General features: G+C 31.5%; 1 long non-coding RNA gene across 1 annotated transcript; it reads right to left on the reverse strand.

The window, feature by feature from the left end:
• Positions 1 to 478: 478 nt before the first annotated feature.
• On the reverse strand, positions 479 to 1,701 carry LOC135848051 (uncharacterized). Its single transcript, XR_010559303.1, has 4 exons — positions 1,349 to 1,701; positions 1,116 to 1,271; positions 819 to 1,013; positions 479 to 730 (listed from the first exon to the last, which is right to left on the reverse strand). It is a non-coding gene; the product is annotated as an uncharacterized LOC135848051 (long non-coding RNA).
• Between the last annotated feature and the right edge of the window lie 7,249 nt (positions 1,702 to 8,950).

Consider the following 8,950-nt stretch of genomic DNA (forward strand, 5'->3'; position numbering starts at 1 on the left):
TACCATATTTTTCATAGAGGTATTCCATTAACCCCCCCCCCCCACACGATTAATCCTACAAAAACATTTCCTTGAGACCATACTAAAAGAACATTTCACATGTGAAGAAAAATCCAACGAAGAGAAAAACCATTGCAGCGAAGCTGTAAAATATATTATTAGACTGAAATGGTAACCTCCGCATTACACTTTTAATTTTTCCATTTAAAAACAGAAGAATTACAAGGTACTTTCCTTAATTATACTCCAATCAAAATTTCAAATTTCTCTTTTAAAAAAACCACTTGTCATGTCACCATTTATTTGAGATTAATTTTACCGGATTAACACTGTCACCTGTTTGAAAAGCCTACTTTCTCCAAAAAATAAAACGACAGAAAAACAACAGGCTACAAATATCAAAATTGTATTATCATCGTGTATTTACAAACAAAAAGTGAAAAAAAAAATGTATAAAAATATAACAAATACACAAATACATGAATACAAAATTTTTTTTTCTTCAAAAAAAAAAGAAGAAAAAAAACTGGCTTCTTCAAGTGCGAGAGGGGAGCCACTTTCTACCCTCTTCATACGTTGGACGAGTTTCCAAGATATTTTTGCGTACCTCCAGGTAACTTTGGTACGAGTAACTGAAGTAATTTTGGAATTTTTTATTAATTCTCACTTTTGAAACTTTCGAAATCTCCCCCCCTTCGTTTACAGTTTTCAAGGCTTCCTCCAGATCATCCTGAAACAGCACATTTTTTTTTAGAATGAAATAAATTACAAAAAATTCATCAAAAAAAAAAAATAATAAAGATCAAAATTCAATTTACCCTCATCCTCCAAAAGTTAGAATTATAGAAAAAGCAACGCAGAGACGGGCAAAAATCATCTATGGCTGTTCGAGTATCATGCCATACAGCCTGATAGGAGTTGTGGGTGACGATTTTGTTTCCTTTGCGCCTAGAATCGCGTACCTTATGGGTTTTTGGTTCCGCTTCTTCTTCAAATTTTATTTTTTTGGCAAACTGAAGAAACAAAAAAAATTCAGACACAAATGCCACACAAAAAAAAAAAAAACCATTCCCCCTTTCTTTCTTTTTTTCAAAATTATGCTGATTTATACATACCTTCACCATTTTTCCCTGGTTGACACCCCGTTTTCTCTTAACCCCTACCGGCACTTCATGTGGATCTTCTGGTACTACCTCTTTTTTCGAAATTTCCGTTCCAGCCTCTTCGTCTTCTTTAAACAGGCTTTCTATTAACGTATCTACTTCATTTTTCTGAAAATTAAATAATTTATTATATCATTACCCAATTCCCTCATCCCCCTCCCCCTCAAAAAAATTACCATACTCACCACTCTCTCAAATACGACCCCGGATGTTGACGGTTCGCATTCTGGGACAATAAGTGGCGGAAGCGCGAACATAGGCTCCAAAGACCCCTCATTCAAATCATCTTGAGCTAGCTCACCTATCAACTGAACAGGCTCTTCCACAACTGCTGGAGATAACGTCAGCGTTATGGAGTCCTCATTTGAGGACCCCACCTCCGGATTCTGAGTCTCCCTATCAGCATCATTGATCTGTTCCAAGAGCTCTCCCAAACCTTCAAGTTCTAAAAAGGGAAATAGTGAAAAACAAAAATAACAGACGAAATTTTTTGCTACATAAACAGCCCCAAGCACTTTTGATTACTATTACTATCCAAGAAAAATACAGCTCTTTGAAATGATTTTTTGCCATTTGATAACAAAAATAAACAGAAATGAAAAAAAAAAAAAAAAAAAAAAAAAAAAAGGGATCACGAATTCATAGGTATCAAATTGAGCCAAAATAACTACCAGGATTTCAGTTTTTCACCAAAATTTTGAATTATTTATACTTTTTTTTCCTATATTACCCCTAAAATTTTACTATTCCAGTTTTCCGACAATTTTTGCTCTTTTTAATTTGAAAACACTAAAATGCTACCAAAATTTGATTTTTCTTTCCAAAATATTTCAACATTTCAAAGCTTTCCCCAACTTTTCGCAAAATTCACCTTATTTTTCTCACTTTGAAAAAAAAAAAAACACACCAATACAAAAGCTCTAATTATATGTAGGTACTTACCTTGCAAAACAGCGTTGACTTCTTCATCTTCGAATTCGTTTAAATACTCGTAATTTTCCATTTTAAAAAAATCAAAAAAAAATACAGACACTTTGTATGAACAATCGAACACAAGGCAACAAATATTCACTTACAACTTTTACGATTTTCGAAACTACACTGGTTCCAGGCAATCTGTTTTGCCATTTTATATTTGCAATTTTTTTTTGGTCATTCTTCTTCATATTTTCTCGCACGACGACAAACAACAACAACAACAAAAAAAAAAGAGAGGAACATTTGCATGTGTATTTCTAATATCTTCTGTCTCTTTTCAAGAATAGCTTATAAATGTATACAATGTATCTGACCACTGGAAATATGACGTAACCATCAAACATTAATTGACATATGCCAGACTCCAGACATGCTGCTAACACTAACATCAAAGAGGCTTGCAAAGTTTAATTCAAGTATCACTTCGTTCATAGACGTTTTAGTATTCTGTGCAACGAGATATCAATGGGATGAAAGCAAAGTTGTAATAGCCCCCATTGGCCCTCTCCGCATGTATTTAAACGATTCATCCTCAAACGTCCTTCTTCTCTTCACCAAAATCTTCAAGCTACTCCAAACTGAGGCTTACGTGTACCTAGACCCTCTACCTGATGTTGGAATCAATGTATATTACGAAGTTATAATTTCTTCCAAACCCATAAACATTGAAGATTATAAAGCTGAATTATTTGATGACGATTAAATTTTTAAAAAAAACGCACCTAATTATAAGATAATTAATGGTTCATAAATGCTACAATTTATTTTTATCGAGTGAATATTCTAGTCATTAATTTTAATTTCCTTTTTTTTGTTTCTCTTGTCTTTTTTTTCAGTTTCCCCAAATCAAGTTCCAGAAATCATCATGTTGATTTACATTATTTTTTCCCTTCTTTTAAACTTGAATTTCAGTTCTTCTGAAAAATTTTCAGTAGAAATCACACCAGGATCATATTTATCTGAAATAAATAGGGTAACTGTGTATGAAAAGTCTATTCCCTATAAGTTCATTCTCGATTATTCATTTCCAAATTTACAGCCTATTTTTAGTGAAAAAATTGACTGCAACAAAAATCCTGATTGTTTATTCACACATAAATATTACCATTCCCTTCTCACCTTAGATTCTTCAATAGACACTCAACTAAAGCATACCCATTTTACCTCCAAACTCTTAAACAATAACACAGATAGACAAAAACGAGATGCACTTTTTTCATTTTATGGTGATTTTTTGAGCTTTTGTTGTGATGTAGTAACTCAAAAAGATATTTATCCCCTTTATTCAAATCAAAAAGATTTAACTGATAACTACAATATTTTAAAAGAAGCCCTAATTGAAACTCATTCTAGTATTTTCAATATTTCAACTGAATTGAAAATATTTTCCCAATTAATTCACAAAAATATAAAAATGCTCTCTAATGCAGTTGATTATATTCTACAATCTGTAGAAATGCAGAATTTAAGGGATCGCTTCATTTTCCCAGTCTTGATGTCCGTTCTCAATAAGTCATTCTACAATACCTTATTTTCATCCATAATCCAACATTGTAAGGAACACAAATTACCTCCATCAATTCTCCCTCCAGAAGAATTAAAAATGTACCTTGACATTTTAAATGAAAATGTAGAAAAATTTGGTTTTACTTTGGCAATTCAAACCTCAAATATATTGGAATACTATACTCAAAGTATAACCCATTGTCAGATCTCCGATACTCAAATGTTTATTGAACTTAGAATCCCTCTAAAAAAATTTAAATCTTCATGGAAATTATATAAACATATTCCGATCTATTTTCGACATAATGATCAACTGTGTATATTAAATACTGATCAAATGCTTATTGCATATGATATCAATCATCAACTAATTCGTGAAATTTCTGGTCCTGCTTTAAAAAAATGTGACTTGAGCACAAATCTTTGTTTAATTGACTACTTTAATACTGGTTATGAATCCCCTGAATGTGCTAAACATTTAGTTTTAGGTAAATTTTCCCATGACTTAAACACAGTCTGCAATTTCAGATGTGAACCCCTACATTCAAATACAATTATTAAAAAAATTCAAGAACACTTGTACATAATTTCAAATCCCCAAAAGTTGTTATTTCTTCGAAATTCTACTGATCAAATTATGACTCCTTTAGAAATAAATTATGAGCTTGCAGGAGCTATCAAATTAAAAATTCCATGTGAAATTGAATTAATTCAAAAAACTGAAACTGAAATTAATATTTTAATACCCCCAGAATTTCCATGTACTAAAACTTTTAAACAAAATGTACAAATTTTAAGAATTTTGCCCCTTCAATGGACTGATTTTGATGGAACTATTGAATTTAATATCCATAATCCCTTGAAATTTCAAAATTTATCCAAAATTTTGAATGAAAATTGGAAAGAAAAAACCCCTCATTTTGATATAAAACAAAGTAATGAAAAATTTAAAGAAAAACTGAAAAACATTACTTTAAGAAATCTTTCAACTCCTATTATTGATAATATATTTTTAAGTGACATAGTTTTTATCACTTGGTTAAGTATTCTTAGTTTTTTAGTTCTTGTATTATTATTACGAAAATAACAAGAAATTATAAACCAATTTGAAAAATATTTTTAAACTTGTATTAATTTTTTTTTAAAAAAAAAAAAGAAAATTTTTGTAAACTCTATTATAGATTTTAAGAATTTAATTATGTCAAATTTTTTATCCTTAGAATTTTTTTTAAAACTTTTATTTGCACCTAATTTTAAATTCAGTCGGTTGAGCTTAGAAAGTGAGGTCACTTTCCTAAAAAGAAAGGGTCAATTTGTAATGAATGAAATGAACAGAAATATAAAAATTCCTGTTCTCCTTTGAGGAGGCCCCCCTAAATACGTTTTATTCTCGCGTCGCGAGCTCGTAATCATTGGCCCAGATGGACCATAACGTTGTTTCTCGCACTGCGAGCTTGTATGAAAGTTCAACGATCTTTTGTCGCGCTGCGACTTCGTTGAGCTTTAACCAACAATGTTTCTCGCCTTGCGACTAACGTTGTTTCTCGCCTTGCGACTAACGTTGTTTCTCGCCTTGCGACTAACGTTGTTTCTCGCATTGCGAATAAGCCTCACTCCACCTGAAAAAATCCCTTTATAACAGCTCAATCGACTGCCTAGATTATCAGAACTATCTTACGATTTTAAGAGCTTTGTCTAACTTGTGTTGAATTAAATAAAAGTTCGAAACGTTATTTTAAAAGCTTATTAATTCATCACAATATGTATGGGTATGATTTATCGTTACGACAGAATAGGTGAATCGCACGACAGAAAAGGTGGTCTAAACGACAGGCCCGACAAATAAAAGAAATGCCCGACCAAAAAAGAAATTGAACGACAGAAAAAAAAGTTGAACGACAATCATATGTTTACACGACAGATAAAAAATGTCCACGACAAATAAAAAATTGAACGACAGTGAAAAAAAATTGAAGGACAATAGTAAAAAAAAAAAATCACGACAGAAATATCCATTAACACATCTATTTTTATTGTTTTTTTAATCCATCAACACGCCTATTTTTACCAAAAAAGTTACAAATCGAATAAAATGAAAAAAATATATATAAATTTTCATAAAATGATAGGAGGGTAATTCTCAAAAAGTGGTAAATTTTATCTATGCAAGCATCACATTTTACATTTGGTATTGAGATTTTTAGCCCTCCTCTCATGAGTGTACATTCGGTTTTATACCCCAAATGTCCTTCGACTTGTGTCACTCGCCATGTTTTTGAAAATGAATGATATATAAAGTGTAATGGTCTTCATTTTTTTCGTTGAAAAAATTGGACAAATTCTCATTATCATGGAACGCAAAGGTACTGTATTATTCTGCGAATTGCAATCTCAATAAGTCCATAAGAACCTCACATTTTACATTTGAAAATTGTCACTCAGTTTTTGCACCAATTTCAGAGCAATTTTCAAGTAAGTATTTTTGCTAGCTTCCCAATCCAATATTTTATGTATCGCTTTTTCGTGTATTTTCAGATTTGCAATTGGATGAATTGTTCTGTCGTTTAAAATTTTATTCTGTCGCGTAGACATCCTTTTTTGTCAGGAGGACTTGTCGTGATTAATAATTAAAAATAGTCGCTCTGACTCATTATTTTGTCGTTGAAAACTTGTCGTTGTAAAGACCTAACTTGTCGCTACCACAGCATTTATTGTCGTTTGCTGGTGTCGTTCAATCACCCTTTTCTGTCGTGCGATTATATATTTCCCCATATATATATACAGAGAGTAGCCACGCGCCACGCACAATTCAAATAATCTCTATACTAAGGTACATAAATGTAGGTAGAACCTTACTATAAAAATTCACTACAAGATACTCGCCATTTATGGCTCTGGTGATTATCAAATAGGTACCTATTTCAGTCAATTCCGAATTATATGCAGACCCCAGACATCATATGGATTTCACAATTACGAATAAATCTAACTAGACCCTAATCTTCTCTGCAACAGAAAAAAAAAAAACAGAAGAAAAAATTAGAACAAACTCTTAAAAATTTACGATAAAAATTAACAAAAATACGTTAATTGAGATCGTATAAGTGAAATTAATGATAAAAAATTTGAATCGCCCAGCTAATTATCGAAAGGAATGATGTTTGGCAAACGATTTAATAAAATTAACAGCTATTTACGAGGCACTAAACAAGGCTGCTCTAAACAGTGGGTTGAAAAAAATCAGCTGATAGCATAAAAATGATTATAATTATGTACCAACCTACATAATGTACTTACTAATTGGATGTATCAGTGCCATTTGTATTGCAGAGAAATTAGGCACCTATATCTGTACCTACTGTAATTCGCAAGATAGTAAGTACTCGTATATAGGCCTAACCATGTATCCATACAATTTGAACGCGGAATTCCCAAAATGATAATTACACCATTTATTTTGCTCCTCTCTGCTCTCGATTACTAAAATATATTTTTTGGCACGCTGCTATAAGAATCAGGCCAAAGGTGATTCATTTCATTTATTGGTAAATTATAACGATTAGTAGGTGGCTGAAAAATATTGTTTATGTGTAGTAGATAAGACAGATTTCAAAAAATAACAAATGAGCGTTAATATTTCTACAATAATGACAATTAAATTAAATGCAACTGCAATCTGTTCATTCTTTTTGCATAATTCATACTTCGCAATTTCATCTTTTCGCATATTTTTTGAACAATATCCTCGAGCGAGCATTTCATTTCATAATTTAATAAACAAAACATCAGCAAGGGAAACATTCCAACTCTCCAACGCCTTTAGGCAATTTGACGTGAGAATTTTGAAAATGTTTACAGCAGGTACAAGAGAATTTACCTACTTCATTGGTACGTAAATGACAAATTTTAGGCAATTGAAATACAGGGTATACCTAATGTTTGTATTTTATTTTCAAAATGAAAAAGTAGCACGAAATGTAGCCATCATTCTTTTTCAATTTTCAGACCACTCAGAATTCAATGAAAAAACGAAAAATCAACTTTATCACTCGAAATCAAGGATCCTCTTTTTTATTCTGCATATTTTCTTAATGCTTACGAGAGTCTCTATATTTTGGTTTCGTTTTCTTATCGTTTCAATAATGTAAAAAATTCCATTAGGCAAATACGAGTAGGTAGGTGTGAAAAAATAACACATACGATACCTAATTTAAAGCTACTGAAAAAATAATGAATTTAAAAAGCTGCACTTCTTAGTGATCACCCGGTATATGAAGTGAAAAAAGTATTAGATACTCGTGAAGGTAAACCTGTGTTAATTACTCGATGGAAAAAAATCCGCGCACTGTTTGCCGCAGAAAACGGGACATAACTATGTACTATGCGTATATTCGCGATATAAACAACATTTTTATTCTATTTAAATCCATGCACGCAGTTCTTGGTGTTTTCATAACATAACAAACATTTAACACACGCCATTAATTGAAGCGTTTTTTTTTTCGATTTTTTTTTCTAGTTTTCATTTTAAACTATGTAGTTAGGTAGTATCGCTGGGTTATCCGCATAGCGTATACGATTTAATACTCGTAGGTACTTAACCGTTATTTCGAAAAGTATTTTTCCTCTTGATTATTAATTTTATTTTTCAAAATCTCGAGGAATTTATACTCGTAAAACGCAAAAAAAAAATTCTCATACTAACCGGTTTTTCCGTTAGTTGATAAGCGTCAATATTTTTCAGTTACGAAATAAATATGCACAACGAGCAGCCGAAAAATCGAAAAGAAGTCCATTGCATGTACAGTAAGTGGGAAACTTCAAAAAACGTTGGCGGATCTGGACCAAATTCAGCAGATACCTTCATTTCAAATTGAAAGTTATTCAAATTTTTTTTTAGCTCCGTTGGTGTCCCTGGAGGTGAGAGATGGGCCCTCAAAGAGGAGGAATTTCCGAAAAAATTATGTTCAAGTTTTTTCATCGTAAATATTTCGCATCAATTTACTTAGCTAAAATATTGAAAGATATCATTCTTGGAACTATAGGGAAATATTTTTGAACGCAGTGACGCCAATTTTTTGATCACTACCCGATTTCAAAAAATCAAAAAAAAAATCACGAGTTTCTCGTTATTTTTTTGACTCATCTATTGAAATTAAATCACGATAAATTCTTTACAATGGGTCAAGTTTTTAAAAACTTTGAATAAAATTACCATTTTCTTACATTTTTATCAAAAAGTTGTTCAACTTTTACGAACTTGAAAAAAATTATGATGAATTCTTGACATTATGTCATGTCAA

This window comes from Planococcus citri, chromosome 5 (genome assembly GCF_950023065.1).
Source record: "Planococcus citri chromosome 5, ihPlaCitr1.1, whole genome shotgun sequence".
In the NCBI taxonomy this organism is placed as follows: Eukaryota; Metazoa; Arthropoda; class Insecta; order Hemiptera; family Pseudococcidae; genus Planococcus; species Planococcus citri.